At 45.0% G+C, this 17,013-nt stretch overlaps 1 long non-coding RNA gene across 1 annotated transcript; it reads right to left on the bottom strand.

Moving 5' to 3' along the window:
- Window positions 1–13,757: 13,757 nt before the first annotated feature.
- Window positions 13,758–16,380, bottom strand: LOC309653525. The gene is made up of 2 exons (XR_014259238.1): window positions 15,979–16,380; window positions 13,758–15,837 (listed from the first exon to the last, which is right to left on the bottom strand). It is a non-coding gene; the product is annotated as an uncharacterized lncRNA (long non-coding RNA).
- Window positions 16,381–17,013: the final 633 nt, after the last annotated feature.

Here is a 17,013-nt window from a genome sequence, read left to right as displayed (position 1 = left end):
CGATCAGCACGGACCCCAGAGACGGGCGTGAGACGCTGGGGCTGCTGCTGCCGCCTCCAAAAAGCCTGTGTGTGAGCACAAGTCACTCTCCACATCGCCCCTCCCGGGAGCCTGTGCAGCCTGCCACTGCCAGGGTCCCGTGATCCGGGGACAAGTTCCCCGGGAGAACGCACTGCCCGCCTCAGGCTGGTGCAACGTCACGCCGGCCTCGGCCGCCGCAGGCTCACCCCGCCTCCTCTGTACACCTCCCTCCCCGCGGCCTGAGGGAGCCAGAGCCCCCGAAGCAGCTGCTCCTTTAACCCTGTCCTGTCTGTGCGGGGAATAGACGCCCTCAGGCGACCTACACGCAGAGGCGGGTCCAAATCCAAAGCTGAACCCCAGGAACTGTGCGAACAGGGAAGATAAGGGGAAATCTCTCCCAGCAACCTTAGAAGCAGCGGATTAAAACTCCACAAACAACTTGATGGGCCTGCAGCTGGTGAATACCTGAATAGACAACGAATCATCCCAAATTCAGGAGGTGGACTTTGGGAGCAGGATATATTAATTTTTCCCCTTTTCCTTTATTTGTGAGTGTATATGTATATGCTTCTGGGTGCGATTTTGTCTGTATAGCTTTGCTTTACAATAGCTTTATTTTACTTCACTATATTATAGCCTCTTTCTTTCTTTCTGTCTTTCTTTCTATTTTTTCTCCCTTTTACTCTGAGCCGTGTGGACGAAAGGCTCTTGGTGCTCCAGCCAGGCATCAGGGCCGTGCCTCTGAGGTGGGAGAGCCAACTTCAGGACACTGGTCCACAAGAGACCTCCCAGCTTCACGTAATACCAAACGGCAAAAATCTCTCAGAGATCTCTATCTCAACATCAAGACCCAGCTTCACTCAACGACCAACAAGCTACAGTGCTGGACACCCTATGCCAAACAACTAGCAAGACAGGAACACAGCCCCATCCATTAGCAGAGAGGCTGCCTAAAATCATAATAAGGCCACAGACACCCCAAAATACACCACCAGACGTGGACGTGCCCACCAGAAAGACAAGAGCCAACCTCATCCACCAGAGCTCAGGCACTAGTTCCCTCCACCAGGAAGCCTACACAACCCACTGAACCAACCTTAGCCACTGGGGACAGATACCAAAAACAACAGGAACTACGAACCTGCAGCCTGTGAAAAGGAGACCCCAAACACAGTAAGATAAGCAAAATGAGATGACAGAAAAACACACAGCAGATGAAGGAGCAGGGTCAAAACACACCAGACCTAACAAATGAAGAGGAAATAGGTAGTCTACCTGAAAAAGAATTCAGAATAATGATAGTAAGGATGATCCAAAATCTTGGAAATAGAATAGACAAAATGCAAGAAACATTTAACAAGGACGTAGAAGAACTAAAGAGGAACCAAGCAATGATGAAAACCACAATAAATGAAATTAAAAATACTCTAGATGGGATCAATAGCAGAATAACTGAGGCAGAAGAAAGGATAAGTGACCTGGAAGATAAAATGGTGGAAATAACTACTGCAGAGCAGGATAAAGAAAAAAGAATGAAAAGAACTGAGGACAGTCTCAGAGACCTCTGGGACAACATTAAACGTGCCAACATTCGAATTATAGGGGTCCCAGAAGAAGAAGAGAAAAAGAAAGGGACTGAGAAGATATTTGAAGAGATTATAGTTGAAAACTTCCCTAATATGGGAAAGGAAATAGTTAATCAAGTCCTGGAAGCACAGAGAGTCCCATACAGGATAAACCCAAGGAGAAACACACCAAGACACATATTAATCAAACTGTCAAAAATTAAATATAAGGAAAACATATTAAAGGCAGCAAGGGAAAAAAAACAAATAACACACAAGGGAATCCCCATAAGGTTAACATCTGATCTTTCAGCAGAAACTCTGCAAGCCAGAAGGGAGTGGCAGGATATACTTAAAGTGATGAAGGAGAAAAACCTGCAACCAAGATTACACTACCCAGCAAGGATCTCATTCAGATTCGATGGAGAAATTAAAACCTTTACAGACAAGCAAAAGCTGAGAGAGTTCAGCACCACCAAACCAGCTTTACAACAAATGCTAAAGGAACTTCTCTAGGCAAGAAACACAAGAGAAGGAAAACACCTACAATAACAAACCCAAAACATTTAAGAAAATGGGAATAGGAACATACATATCGATAATTACCTTGAATGTAAATGGATTAAATGCTCCCACCAAAAGACACAGGCTGGCTGAATGGATACAAAAACAAGACCCATATATATGCTGTCTACAAGAGACCCACTTCAGACCTAGAGACACATATAGACTGAAAGTGAGGGGATGGAAAAAGATATTCCATGCAAATGGAAATCAAAAGAAAGCTGGAGTAGCAATTCTCATATCAGACAAAATAGACTTTAAAATAAAGACTATTACAAGAGACAAAGAAGGACACTATATAATGATCAAGGGATCGATACAAGAGGAAGGTATAACAATTGTAAATATTTATACACCCAACATAGGAGCACCTCAATACATAAGGCAAATACTAACAGCCATAAAAGGGGAAATCGACAGCAACACAATCATAGTAGGGGACTTTAACACCCCACTCTCACCAATGGACAGATCATCCAAAATGAAAATAAATAAGGAAACACAAGCTTTAAATGATACATTAAACAAGATTGACTTAATTGATATTTATAGGACATTCCATCCAAAAACAACAGAATACACATTTTTCTCAAGTGCTCATGGAACATTCTCCAGGATAGATCATATCTTGGGTCACAAATCAAGCCTTGGTAAATTTAAGAAAATTGAAATCGTATCAAGTATCTTTTCCGACCACAACGCTATGAGACTAGATATCAATTACAGGAAAAGACCTGTAAAAAATACAAACACATGGAGGCTACACAATACATTACTTAATAACGAAGTGATCACTGAAGAAATCAAAGGGGAAATCAAAAAATACCTAGAAACAAATGACAATGGAGATACGACGACCCAAAACCTATGGGACGCAGCAAAAGCAGTGCTAAGAGGGAAGTTTATAGCAATACAAGCCTACCTCAAGAAACAGGAAACATCTCGAATAAACAACCTAACCTTGCACCTAAAGCAATTAGAGAAAGAAGAACAAAAAAACCCCAAAGCCAGCAGAAGGAAAGAAATTATAAAGATCAGGTCAGAAATAAATGAAAAAGAAATGAAGGAAACAATAGCAAAAATCAATGAAACTAAAAGCTGGTTCTTTGAGAAGATAAACAAAATTGATAAACCATTAGCCAGACTCATCAAGAGAAAAAGGGAGAAGACTCAGATCAATAGAATTAGAAATGAAAAAGGAGAAGTAACCACTGACACTGCAGAAATACAAAAGATCATGAGAGATTACTACAAGCAACTCTATGCCAATAAAATGGACAACCTGGAAGAAATGGACAGATTCTTAGAAATGCACAAACTGCCAAGACTGAACCAGGAAGAAATAGAAAATATGAACAGACCAATCACAAGCACTGAAATTGAAACTGTGATTAAAAACCTTCCAACAAACAAAAGCCCAGGACCAGATGGCCTCACAGGTGAATTCTATCAAACATTTAGAGAAGAGCTAACACCTATCCTTCTCAAACTCTTCCAAAATATTGCAGAGGGAGGAACACTCCCAAACTCATTCTACGAGGCCACCATCACCCTGATACCAAAACCAGACAAAGATGTCACAAAGAAAGAAAACTACAGGCCAATATCACTGATGAACATAGATGCAAAAATCCTCAACAAAATACTAGCAAACAGAATCCAACAGCACATTAAAAGGATCATACACCATGATCAAGTGGGGTTTATCCCAGGAATGCAAGGATTCTTCAATATATGCAAATCAATCAATGTGATACATCATATTAACAAACTGAAGGAGAAAAACCATATGATCATCTCAATAGATGCAGAGAAAGCTTTCGACAAAATTCAACACCCATTTATGATAAAAGCCCTGCAGAAAGTAGGCATAGAGGGAACTTTCCTCAACATAATAAAGGCCATATATGACAAACCCACAGCCAACATTGTCCTCAATGGTGAAAAACTGAAACCATTTCCACTAAGATCAGGAACAAGACAAGGTTGCCCACTCTCACCACTATTATTCAACATAGTTTTGGAAGTGTTAGCCACAGCAATCAGAGAAGACAAAGAAATAAAAGGAATCCAAATCGGAAAAGAAGAAGTAAAGCTGGCACTATTTGCAGATGACATGATACTATACATAGAGAATCCTAAAGATGCTACCAGAAAACTCCTAGAGCTAATCAATGAATTTGGTAAAGTAGCAGGATACAAAATTAATGCACAGAAATCTCTTGCATTTCTATACACTAATGACGAAAAATCTGAAAGTGAAATTAAGAAAACACTCCCATTTACCATTGCAACAAAAAGAATAAAATATCTAGGAATAAACCTACCTAAGGAGACAAAAGACCTGTATGCAGAAAATTATAAGACACTGATGAAAGAAATTAAAGATGATACAAATAGATGGAGAGATATACCATGTTCCTGGATTGGAAGAATCAACATTGTGAAAATGACTCTACTACCCAAAGCAATCTACAGATTCAATGCAATCCCTATCAAAATACCACTGGCATTTTTCACAGAACTAGAACAAAAAATTTCACAATTTGTATGGAAACACAAAAGACCCCGAATAGCCAAAGCAATCTTGAGAACGAAAAATGGAGCTGGGGGAATCAGGCTCCCTGACTTCAGACTATATTACAAAGCTTCAGTAATCAAGACAGTTTGGTACTGGCACAAAAACAGAAATATAGATCAATGGAACAGGATAGAAAGCCCAGAGATAAACCCACACACATATGGGCACCTTATTTTTGATAAAGGAGGCAAGCATATACAGTGGAGAAAAGACAGCCTCTTCAATAAGTGGTGCTGGGAAAATTGGACAGGTACATGTAAAAGTATGAAAATAGAACACTCCCTGACACCATGCACAAAAATAAACTCAAAATGGATTAAAGACCTAAGTGTAAGGGCAGACACTATCAAACTCTTAGAGGAAAACATAGGCAGAACACTCTATGACATACATCACAGCAAGATTCTTTTTGACCCAGCTCCCAGAGAAATGGAAATAAGAACACAAATAAACAAATGGGACCTAATGAAACTTAAAAGCTTTTGCACAGCAAAGGAAACCATAAACAAGACCAAAAGACAACCATCAGAATGGGAGAAAATATTTGCAAATGAAGCAACTGACAAAGGATTAATCTCCAAGATTTACAAGCAGCTCATGCAGCTCAATAACAAAAAAACGAACAACCCAATCCAAAAATGGGCCGAAGACCTAAATAGACATTTCTCCAAAGAAGATATACAGATGGCCTACAGACACATGAAAGAATGCTCAACATCATTAATCATTAGAGAAATGCAAATCAAAACTACAATGAGATATCATCTCACACCGGTCAGAATGGCCATCATCAAAAAATCTAGAAACAATAAATGCTGGAGAGGGTGTGGAGGAAAGGGAACACTCTTGCACTGTTGGTGGGAATGTAAATTGATACAGCCACTATGGAGAACAGTATGGAGGTTCCTTAAAAAACTACAAATAGAACTACCATACGACCCAGCAATCCCACTACTGGGCATATACCCTGAGAAAACCATAGGTCAAAAAGAGTCATGTACCAAAATGTTCATTGCAGCTCTATTTACAATAGCCAGGACATGGAAGCAATCTAAATGTCCATCGACAGATGAATGGATAAAGAAGATGTGGCACATATATACAATGGAATATTACTCAGCCATAAAAAGAAATGAAATGGAGGTATTTGTAATGAGGTGGATGGACCTAGAGTCTGTCATACAGAGTGAAGTAAGTCAGAAAGAGAAAAACAAATACAGTATGCTAACACATATATACGGAATCTAAGGGGGAAAAAAAAAAAAAAAGGCCATGAAGAACCTAGTGGCAAGACGGGAATAAAGACACAGACCTACTAGAGAATGGACTTGAGGATATGGGGAGGGGGTGGGGTGAGATGTGACAGGGTAAGAGAGTGTCATGGACATATATACACTACCAAATGTAAAATAGATAACTAGTGGGAAGCAGCCGCATAGCACAGGGAGATCAGCTCGGTGCTTTGTGACCATCTAGAGGGATGGGATGGGGAGGGTGGGAGGGAGGGAGATGCAAGAGGGAAGAGAAATGGGAACATATTGTATATGTATAACTGATTCACTTTGTTATAAAGCAGAAGCTAACACACCATTGTAAGGCAATTATACTTCAATAAAGATGTTAAAAAAAAAAAAAAAAAAAAATGAGGCAGGAGATAAATGGTCTCCAGCCTACGCATTTACAACTGGCCTCGGGTTCACACTTCCTGGGGTGAGAAAAAAATGGGCTCCAGGCTGGACATTCATTACCAACCCCCTGTTTACATTTCCCGAAGCAAGAGACAAACGAGCTCTAGGACTACATATTTATGACCGGACTCCTGTCTATATTTCGGGGTCTGCACCTCGATATGAAAACCAGCAACAGAAATAGGGTAAATACCCAGACATTGGACATTTTTATGGGAGGGACAGAGTGGGACTAAACCCTGTTAAAAGATCAAGAGGTCATACATTTCTCATCCTTGGGGCAAGGGAAACATTGCACATGTGCAGAAAGGTTCCTTGGGGGTCAAAAAGGAAGGGGCACCACCCCAAAATAGGTGATGCTAAGGTCGTCCCACAGGCCTCTGGGTGGTAATCCATGTTGAAAAAAAGTTGTGCACGCATGTTGGGGAGGGTCCCAGGGCAGGGCAGGTGTGGAAAAAGAAAGCAGATAATTGGCAAGAGGTGAACAGAGACCCGGAAGAACTGCCCTATATAAGTGACTTAACCGCCTCTCTACTGCACTCCTCCTCATTAGGCAGGGTGTCCACACCCTTTCTCTCCGGGTGTGCATCTCTGCCTTGCTTCTGTCTGAACTAAACAAACTGTTTCTCTGTGTGCTCTCCCACTTGTTGCTGTGCTATGTCTCTAATAATAAACTTTGTACTTGTTTTTACAGTTTTTACCTCTATGAGAAATGCATTTTTCACTGGGGGCAAGAGCTAGCGGGGGTGGTGGCTAGGATTCCTGGTTTTCATCCAGGCTACCCAGGTTCAATTCCTGCGCAGGGAATGAAGATCTCGCTTCATGCCACCACTCACTGCTGCCTCTCCAAGATAAAAAAGACAAGCCACAAACTGGGAGAAAAATACTTGTAAACCACATATCCAGTAAACGACTTGGACTCAAAGTGGACAAAGACCTCTAGAACAACCCCATTTTAAAAATGGGTAAGGATTTGAACACACACCTGGCCAAAAAAGATATACAGCTAATAAAAATCATACAAAAATTATACAAAAAATCATATACTATTAGGGATTTCCAAATTAAAATCGTGAGCCATCACAGCACACCTACTAGGATGGCTAAACTCCAACAAAACCATGGCAACACTGACTGCTGGAGGGTGAGGAGCAACCCCTCCTCATGGCTGGGGTGCAGGCACAGCCACCTGGCAAGAGAGTTCCGCAGCTTTTTTCCACAACTAATCAAGCATCCCCTCGGGGTCCAACAATTATGCGTCCAGTATATAGGCAACTGCTTTGAAAATCTATGTCCAAAAGCAGACAAGGATGCAATTATGCACAGCAGCACTATTCATAATGGCTAAAAACCTGAAGAAATCAGGATATCCTTCACTAGATGACTGCATAAGCAAAGTGGAGGACATCCATGTCAAGGCGAGCAGAATACACCACGCCAATATATGTCTCTCTGGCATAAGGATTATTTCAGTCTCATTCAAAAAAAGAAAGATAGAAAAAACTGAGTAGAGACTGACCTTTTATGAAGGACATTTATAAGGAAATCTCCACTTGTAATGGAGTGTCCCTCTTTGCACCAGAAATAGAAGGATGATTAAATCTCAAGTTACTCTTATCAACGGAGAAGTCCTGACTTAAATCTGCATACAATACCTTTGTTTACTGTGCTTTGCATGATAACCTGCCACTATTGGCTTCCCCCCTTCCCCAAGGTCTGTTGTTTTTATCTGAAGACGGTATTTGGTATTTAAGCTGATGGCTTTGGCCATTTCAGGGACTGACTCAATTTTTCTGGGTAGCTCCCCTGTATACAGGAGGTATACATGCTGTTAAACTTCTTTTTTCTACTGTTAATCTGGCTTTTATTAGACGGCGGGGGTGGGGCTCAACCAAGAACCTAGAAGGACAGAGTGAAAATTGTTTTTCCTTCCATACACATGCAGTGGAATACTACTGAGCAGCAGAAAGGAATGCACCATCAACCCATGGAAAGACATGGATAAATCCTCAGTATATACTGCTACGTGAAAGCATCCAGGCTGAGGAGGCTGCACACAGTATGACCCCATTCGTGACACTCTGGGAAAGGCAAAGCTACACAGATGATAAGCAGATCATGGGGTGGGGGTTTGAAGTATTCCATGTGACACTCTAGGATGGATACCTGTCACTATGCATTTGTCTAAACTCACAGATGTGTATAGCCCAAGGGGTCAGTCAAACTCTATTCAAATTTCGTTATTTACAGTGTAGGGGTATTACAGGATGGAATACTCAAGGTGACCGAATCTAATCTAACTGTATTAGAAATGCATGGAAAAATCTCACTGTAGGGGATGGGATAAAAGGTGCTGACCTAAGTTAACTGTGGAAATGAACGCAATCTCTAAACTAAATGCAAAATGTACACAAACAGTGGACTTTATTTTATGGAGTTCTTTCCAGGGTGTAGCAGCTAACAATTCTGAAACCTCTGCACATGTAATCTGGAAAGGAGCAACGCATAGGTAAATGGCAGATAGTGGGCACCAAGCTCCTCACTGTGGGAGTGGGAAGTTACAGATAAGCAAGGGGAGAGCCTCTGCCCTCAGAATACTTGGCTGAACTTCCTGGGAGGATGGTGTGGGGAGTTCACTGGCCATAGGACATGCACAGATCTTTACACTGGGAAGGCTGTGAAGACATTGGAAACTCACACCCCATCTTTCCACCCATACCTGCTGCAAACACTCAGCCCTCTGTAATCAGCCAGTTGCACCTTTTTAGACATTCTTGCCCCCAGGCACATAGAGGAGCGTGAGGGTCTTGCATTACCTCTAACCTGTCCCAGAATCCAGGCCCTGGGGATGGAGCCAGGATGGGGGTGCCTGGGCTCCTGACCAGCAGGTGAGAGGAAGGAGGAGGACCAGTCCTGAGGACAGAGGTTCCCTCAAGTCTGTGAGCCCAGGAGCCCCGATGGGATTCATTCCCAGTGCGGACATGGGCGGGGTCTGCAGTGGTTCTGTGCTCCCCCTGGGCCCCTTTGATGAAACCATGGCAGCAATGGGCCCAGAAGTCTCCTGGTGGTGTTTCAAACTGACACAGCAGTTTTACAAAGGAACAGGAGAATGAAGCTGAGCTCCTGACGGCCACTTCTTCTGGCTCTGAGTTGCTTCTGTCAGGCCCACAGACACATCCGTGGAGTCTGCTGTAACCCACCTTCCCCAGCCTGGTCTTTCCTCTCCCTCCCTGCGATGAGTCCCGTGACATTTCCAGCCCGGACCCCTCTCCCAGGCCAGACGCCTCTGTCCAGTCACTGAACCCCCATCTCACCTTGGGGGCTAACAGGGCCCTCAGGGGACCGGGATCCTGCAGCTCCCCACACCCAGGAGCAGCCTCACCTTCCCTGGTTGCTGAGCCCAGACACCGGGTGTAACCGAACAGGACCCTACGGGGCCTTCCCAGGACAGACCCACCACCCCCCCATATCCTCTGCTGTAGCTCCTCTCTGAAGTACCTGGATAACAGCATCTGATGCACGCTTCCTGAGTTGTTTTACAGACTTCTACCAGATGGAAGACATTAACTACTGTACTTGATGATCAAGAGCCCCCAGACCTACTGGCACCTAAGGATTGATACTGTTCACCACCCTGTTACCTCACCATCAACCAACCAGAGAATTGTGCACCAGCTGATCTCATACCCTGCGACCCCCTCCTCCAAATTCACACTAATTCCCCTCTACACCCACAGCCCTGGCCCAAGCCCGATCTACTGCCTGGTTCCTCCATCAGGCCCTGACAAAGCTCCCTGCCCCCATGGTGCGTCTCACATCCCACCCCAACGTGGTCTTTCTGAAGCATAAACGAGACTGTGACTCTCTCCCACATGTAATCCCAAATGTTTCCCCAGTTTCGCTAGAGTATCTGCTGGGAGAAACATCTGCCAAGGCCCTGAGAGTCCCCGGCATCCCTACTAGGCTGGTGGCTCTTGGTTCCCTGATACTGAGCACCTCAGCAGGCCAGGAGACACGGCAGGAAACCCCAGAACTGCTCACCTCAGGATGGGGCTGGCACTGCCACTGCCTGATCAAAGAGAGCAGAGACGGGTTCCCCAACTGGGACACAAACTCTGCACGAGTGGCCTCTCCCTTAGCTATCGCATGATCCCCATGGGACTTGAGGGAAGGAAGGACCCAGGCACATGTTAGTTCCTAAGCAGGATGCTGTGGGCTCAGTTGTGCCCCCCAAAATTCACATGCTGAATCCCTAACCCCCAGGACCGCAGGATATGACTGTTATTTGGAGATGGGGTTTTTAAAGAGGTGATCAAGGTAAAATGAGGTCACTAGGGTGGATCCTAATCCAATAAGACTGATGTCCTACCAGAAGAGATTAGGACACAGAAGATCATGTGAGAAGATGGCTGTCTACACACCAAGAAGAGAAGCCTCAAGGAAAAACCAGCCTGCAGACACCTTCATCTCAGACAGCATCCAGGACTAGGAGGTAGGTCTGTTGTTCAAGCTCCCCGGTCTGTGGTGTTTGTTATGGCAGCCCCGAGCAGACTCACACACAGGGTAAAGAAGGTCTCACACTAGATAGCCCACTCTCCATTCCCCCGTATGTGAGTTACAGTGGCCTCAGGAACTGAGGAAGGTGTGCCCGAGGAAAGGCACAAGATATGAGATTTTAGGCATAACGCGACTGCACTGATATTTTTTTTTCCTTTTTTAAAGATTTTTAAAATCTTTATTTATTTAATTTATCTTTGGGTGCGTTAGGTCTTCATTGCTGCACACGGGATTTCTCTAGTTGCGGCGAGGGGGGCTTCTCTTCACTGCGGTGTGCGGGCTTCTCATTGCGGTGGCTTCTCTTGTTGCGGAGCACGGGCTCTAGGCCTGGGGGCTCAGTAGTTGTGGCACACGGGCATAGCTGCTCTGCGGCATGTGGGATTTTCCCGGACCAGGTCTCGAACCCATGTCCCCTGCATCAGCAGGCAGATTATCAACCACTACACCACCAGGGAAGCCCCATGACTGCACTGATCTTAAACGAGCCTGATCTACATTCACACGAGATGGTTTTGTCCTGTATATACACCCACATTAGCACCTTCAGTCTCAAGGGCAGACCTTTGTCTTCACCACCTCCACTGAGAGCATTACCTTAATCTGCTCTGAACCAACTCCTATAGGATTTCCAGAACCACAAAGCATCAGAGACTGCATGCTGCTGTGTAATCATGTTTCACAGGACCAGAGGCTGTGCGCCAGCTTCCGGGTGACCCTGCCACAGCAGAGCCGCCCAGCTGTCCACCAGAACCCTCGTCCCTTTCTCCTGTTCACAGCCAGCCTGCACCTCCCAGCCTTCCCACCCATTGCAGCTCCAAATGGAAGTGCTGGACGTGGTGAGGGCCTTGGCCAGCCTGTGTCCTAGGATGGAGGGCACGGTGCCATGTGGTCACCCCATCCCCTGCTGGTTGGAGCCCTCCACCTGAAAGCAGGGAAGAGAAACAAGGAGGACAGAGCCTGGGCCCCGACCCCCACCTGCCCTGAACTATCACATGAACGGAACACAGACATCTTGAGCATCAGACTATTTTGGGGGGACACTTTGTTCCAGTAACAAACCTTTACTTTAAAAACCAAGGTGCTTTACAGATCCTTCCCCAACTGTAACAGAAAGTGAGGCTTACTTTCATCATAGAATAAAGTTATGAGGAATTTACAGGCCAAAGAAACTTAGGTTTGGGATACTCAATTAGTGAAGAATCTAAACAGACTTTGGGTTTGGGGTAGTAAATTAAAGAAGTACCAAGGGTTGTTCATATAGGCTTCTGCACCTTTCACATGAGAGACTTATTTCCTGCTTTCAAGGAGATAGAGAGTCAGAGTGTCGCTCTTGCATCAGCCATTTATTAAGGAACTGTAATTCAAAATAATTGATATGCCACTGTGGAGCACCCCTCCCTGAGACCCAGCAATACACAGAGGTGGGAATACATGCATATATTTCCTTGCATTGTCAGCTGAGCACTTTCAGCTCCTATATGCAACTTTTTCATAACATTCTCTAGTAAAAGGAACCAGAGCTCTTTGAAATAATGGCTGGCACTAGGACTGACACAGTAAACATATGAGCCAGGACAATCTTGAATCTTATATCAGAAAATAAGGAAGTATCAAGAAAAAAAATCCACAGAGTGGAATGATGTCAAAGGAAAACAGGAGCCAATGGAAAGAGCTCTCAATAGCCAAAGTAGGAATGAACTTAGCAACAAAATCTGGACTGCTGGATTATAACAAAAAGTTAAAAAAACAAACAAACAAAACTGTCCACAGGTGTCCATGCTGGTAAAAATAAGTAACTGCATAGGGTTTTCTTTGTTGGTTGGTTTGTTTTAATCAATAAGGCTGAATAGAAATCTCCTATGTGGAAGTCCAAATAATTGATGTGGACACTCAGCCATCCATGGATTGTGGAGGTGGAGATAACTCCTGTCTCCATAAGTGCTGCTTCCCAAAGTAGCTTCCTCCTGAAGAAGACACACAGCACGGAAATGGGAAAAACTTAACTTCATTGTGGGGAAATCTGACAAACTACCTCAGCCAGGTGACCAAAGTTAATAGTAACAGTGATAAGTTGCCTTGAGAGCCTGTTCCCTTGATATAAAGTGATGAGAAAGCACTTTACCTCTGTGATCTGCTTACTCAAAACGCATAACTCAAGCCTAATCCTGAGAAAAACACCAAGTAAATTCCAATGCGGGACAGTCAACAAAGTATCTGACCAGTACTCCTCACCAATGTCAAGGTCATAGAAACAAGGACAGTCTGAGAAACTGTGAAAGCCCAGAAGAGCCTAAACAGACATGATGACTAAATGTCACATGATACACTGGATGGCATCCTGGAAGAGAAAAACTTAGAATGAAGGAAACCCAAATGAAATATGGATGTCAGTTAATAAGTGACAATTCAGATGAAAACTAGAATGAGAAACCTATTGCATCACACTAGAAATCTAGAGGAAATGGGTAACTTCCTAGTAAAAACACACATTAACAAAACAGAACATAACAAAGGAAAATACAAACACAAGAGTTAAGCCACCAAAAGACCTCTTCCCCATTTTGCTTGTCCTTTCATTGTTCCGGGATTTCGCTCTCCTGGGACAGGGAAGGAACAGAGACACAGCAGTCTGGCAGTTCCCCTAAATTCGGACCCTACTCAGTGTCTTCATCTCTCCCAGCCATGCCCCATCCAGTAGGGCACCCAAGGGAGTCTCAGGGATTATTCGTTCTGAGGTATCAGCTATGACTTTTTTGATTCCAATGGACTGGGCACACTTACTAAAGTAAAATAAAACATTATTTTTAAACGATAGAAATAAATTAATAACTGCAAGAGACAGGTTTAAGAGTGGATTTGGACCTGGCAGTTCTGGTGGCTCACTCTCTTGCAGTGTGATCTGGTCTCCCTCCAATCCTTTGTCCTGCTAAATGCCTTTGGGTGGCCCCATGCACAGGAACACTCTCTCTCACTGCATCCAGGGCTTCCAGAAACTGCAGGCGACACCCACTCAATGTCCATTTTAACAGAAAAGAAGAGGTTCAGTTAAGGTCAGTGACTGTGGTCACCCATCCAGGGCTCTTGCTGTCCTCCCTTGATGGCAGGAAGCTCTTCCACTAGCTAAAATAGCAACTTTGCTGTTGGTGGTAAACTCAAGACTCTTGCTTTGGGCATCGGGGCCTCACATCAGAGGCTGGCCCTGATTGCCAGTGTACCTCAAAAGGCACACAGACTTCATTTGTGTCCCTGGGAGGTGGGAGCCCAGGAGTCACACCTGCCCTCTGACTATATTAATCACCCATCTCCACAGAACACATTTGCTCATTTCCCAGTCTCTGCTCTCTCCTTTACAGAGAACAGAAACCAAATGGTAGGTGGTAAGGAAACTGTTACTTAGCGGAGCAGTGTCTCAAGGATGATTCTATACCGTGGAATCCACAGTTGGCTGGCTTTCCAGAGGCCGCAGGGACTGGGCCCGGATGCACGTGGCTCCTGGAGACCACGTGGCCTCAGAGTGAAAACACCAGCTGGGAAGCCACTTGCTCCCATACCTTTGATTTTTAATGAGTATGAATGTCAAAGGTTTGCAACAACCCGAAGGCCAGAGGATTGCAGGGCCAAGGTCTGCTGTATGCTGGTTGTGGCCAGGTCCACACTCAATGTCTGGAGGGTTACGTCCTCTCGGAAGGCTGAGAGGCTATGAGGGAGGAGGCCCTTTTCTCAATCACATGGATGTAGGGAACTGAAACATCCCAAGGGGCCGTCTACGCTGCCCAGGTAGCTGTTCAATTGCACAGCAGCAAGGTCAGCTTAGTGATTGGCCACAGGGGCTTGACAGGGCCCAGGCAGGTCTGAGCTGGAGGACCACAGATGCCTGCCTGGATGGTCAGGGGTCAAGGGATATTCTGAGATTTTATTATCTACTACTGCCCACTCAAATGGGACAAAGGATGCAGCCAGTCCTGAAGGGCACCGCCAGCCCTCAAGAAAGCAGCATATGGGGGCTGGCAGCACTACAGCCTTGCATGCATGCCAACATGTCCCACTGAGCGCACTGCGTGTCAGGGCTGGGCTGGAACCTGGGTCCAGCCCCACCCTCCCCATGTTGGCGGCGGGGGACCTTCCTGACTTCTGAGGCCCTCCACAACCACAGACTGAGGTTAAGTTGGAGATGAAACAGCCAGCAACCAGAGCAGACATTTCATTCATCTTCTTTAGAGTCCAGGATGCGGAGAGGAAGCAGAGGCGGAGCAGAAAACCAACAGTCCAGCTCGACCCCGCGTCACTTGTACCAGGTGAGTCCTGTCCATCGTGGAGGCTCAGATAGAAGAGAGAGGGGAAGGCGAAGCAGGCCCATAAGATCGTGAACACTAGGTGTGTAAAGTATGAGTACTTTCTGGTTTTCTTTATATTTACAGGAATTACTATTTTTCAATCATTAAGATACACTATTAGTAAAATAAAAAGATTAAAATTGTGTACACATTTTCACACGCCCCTCACTAAATGTGAATTCTGTAGAAGGTACACATCTTCTGAAATCTCTTCTTACAAGAGTCACGGATTTACTTACTAAAAGCTGGCTGGAATCAACACAGGTGACTGCAGTTTTAGGATTGCCTGGGTCCGTGGCTTGCCGGGCTGCAGTTCCTACTTTCCACCTCTGTAAGATGCAGGTGGAGAAGAAAGGGTGAGACCTGTCTCTCTATGAGCTGTTCAGCTAGGACTCTGAGGTACCTACCTTGTGCAGCACGTGGTAGCAGAAGCACGGGTCACAGCAGGAACAGAGTACTTGGTCTCGGCCCTTAGATGACCCAGAGTGGACATTACATACTCAGCCAACAACCAGAAAAGAGAGTCCCTTTATTAAAAAAAAAAAAAAATTACATTCAGCCAGCACCTTGGGTTCACCCAGGCCTGCTCTGACCTTCTGTTCCCCCTCTAGCACAGGCCAACGAGATAGCTCTGGGCAAAGCTGTGTTCCCACTCACCTCCCACCCACCTCAGTCAGGTCTTGCTGAACCCAGAGCACCAGGAATGCTGACCATCCTTGCAGTTTGGGGCCCCAAGGCTGTAAGCTCATCCCAGCGGGCCAGCTCTCTGGGGTCCTTCCGGCACACTCCCGAGGGTAGTGATGGGGACGCAGCTGGAATCTGAGTCGCACAGTCTGCTCATTTCACCTTCACTTGTTACGAAAAAGGTCTTTACCCATGAAACATTCACCCCACTTTTGGTCCTTTAAAAAAACAAATTTTCTTAGGAACTTTTACACCAAAGTGTCTTCCGGAAAGCAAACGTTCAGCAATAAGATTTATTTCAGTACAATTTCATTTTATGTACATACAAGTGTACTTAAAGAGGGCCATGTATAAAATGAGATGCCTAGTTTGCCACTTCTTTGAAGTCTGAGGCACCTGCGGGTGAGCATACCTGAGGTTTGTGATTGTTGCTTTCATGGAGTACTGTCTTCCGCCTTTATCTCCAGACCCAAGGATGGGGAACAAAGGTGAAACAGGTCTGCACACTGCAAAATGTCTTCAGAAATCTGCAAACCCAGCTTCTTACAGGAGTAAAAGGTTAAGGACCAGGACAATGAAAGGGCGTGTGGGGGAAGGAATAGCAAGTAACCAAAACAAGGTGTCTGCGACCAGCCCATCTTCTCTGTCACGAGTGTGCACCTGGAGCTGGTCTCTGTGTTTGGGGAGCCCTTGTGCTTCACAGAAGCAGTGCTGAGCCAGGGTAGAGGAGCTGGCCACAGACACCACCTGCCAAGTACCTGTGGGACCCACTCTCAGTCCTGAGCTAAGGTTAAACCATAATTACATTTATTTACTTATTTACTGTGACAGGCAACGTGCTCAGTACTTGGAGTGACTATATTCCCCCTCATTTTATTGTTTTAAACCACTTTATGAAGGTATCATTGACATACAGAAAGCTGTACATGATTAATACATGCAACTTTGTGAGTATGGAGACAGATTACACCCATGAAACCATCACCACAATCTACACCGTAAACATATGTGTCGCTCCA

The sequence above is a fragment of the Balaenoptera physalus genome (genome assembly GCF_965194825.1).
Source record: "Balaenoptera physalus genome assembly, contig: HAP1_SCAFFOLD_550, whole genome shotgun sequence".
Lineage (NCBI taxonomy): Eukaryota > Metazoa > Chordata > Mammalia > Artiodactyla > Balaenopteridae > Balaenoptera > Balaenoptera physalus.
The sequence above is the reverse complement of the archived record's forward strand: the minus strand, read 5'-3'. Positions and strand labels throughout refer to the sequence as shown.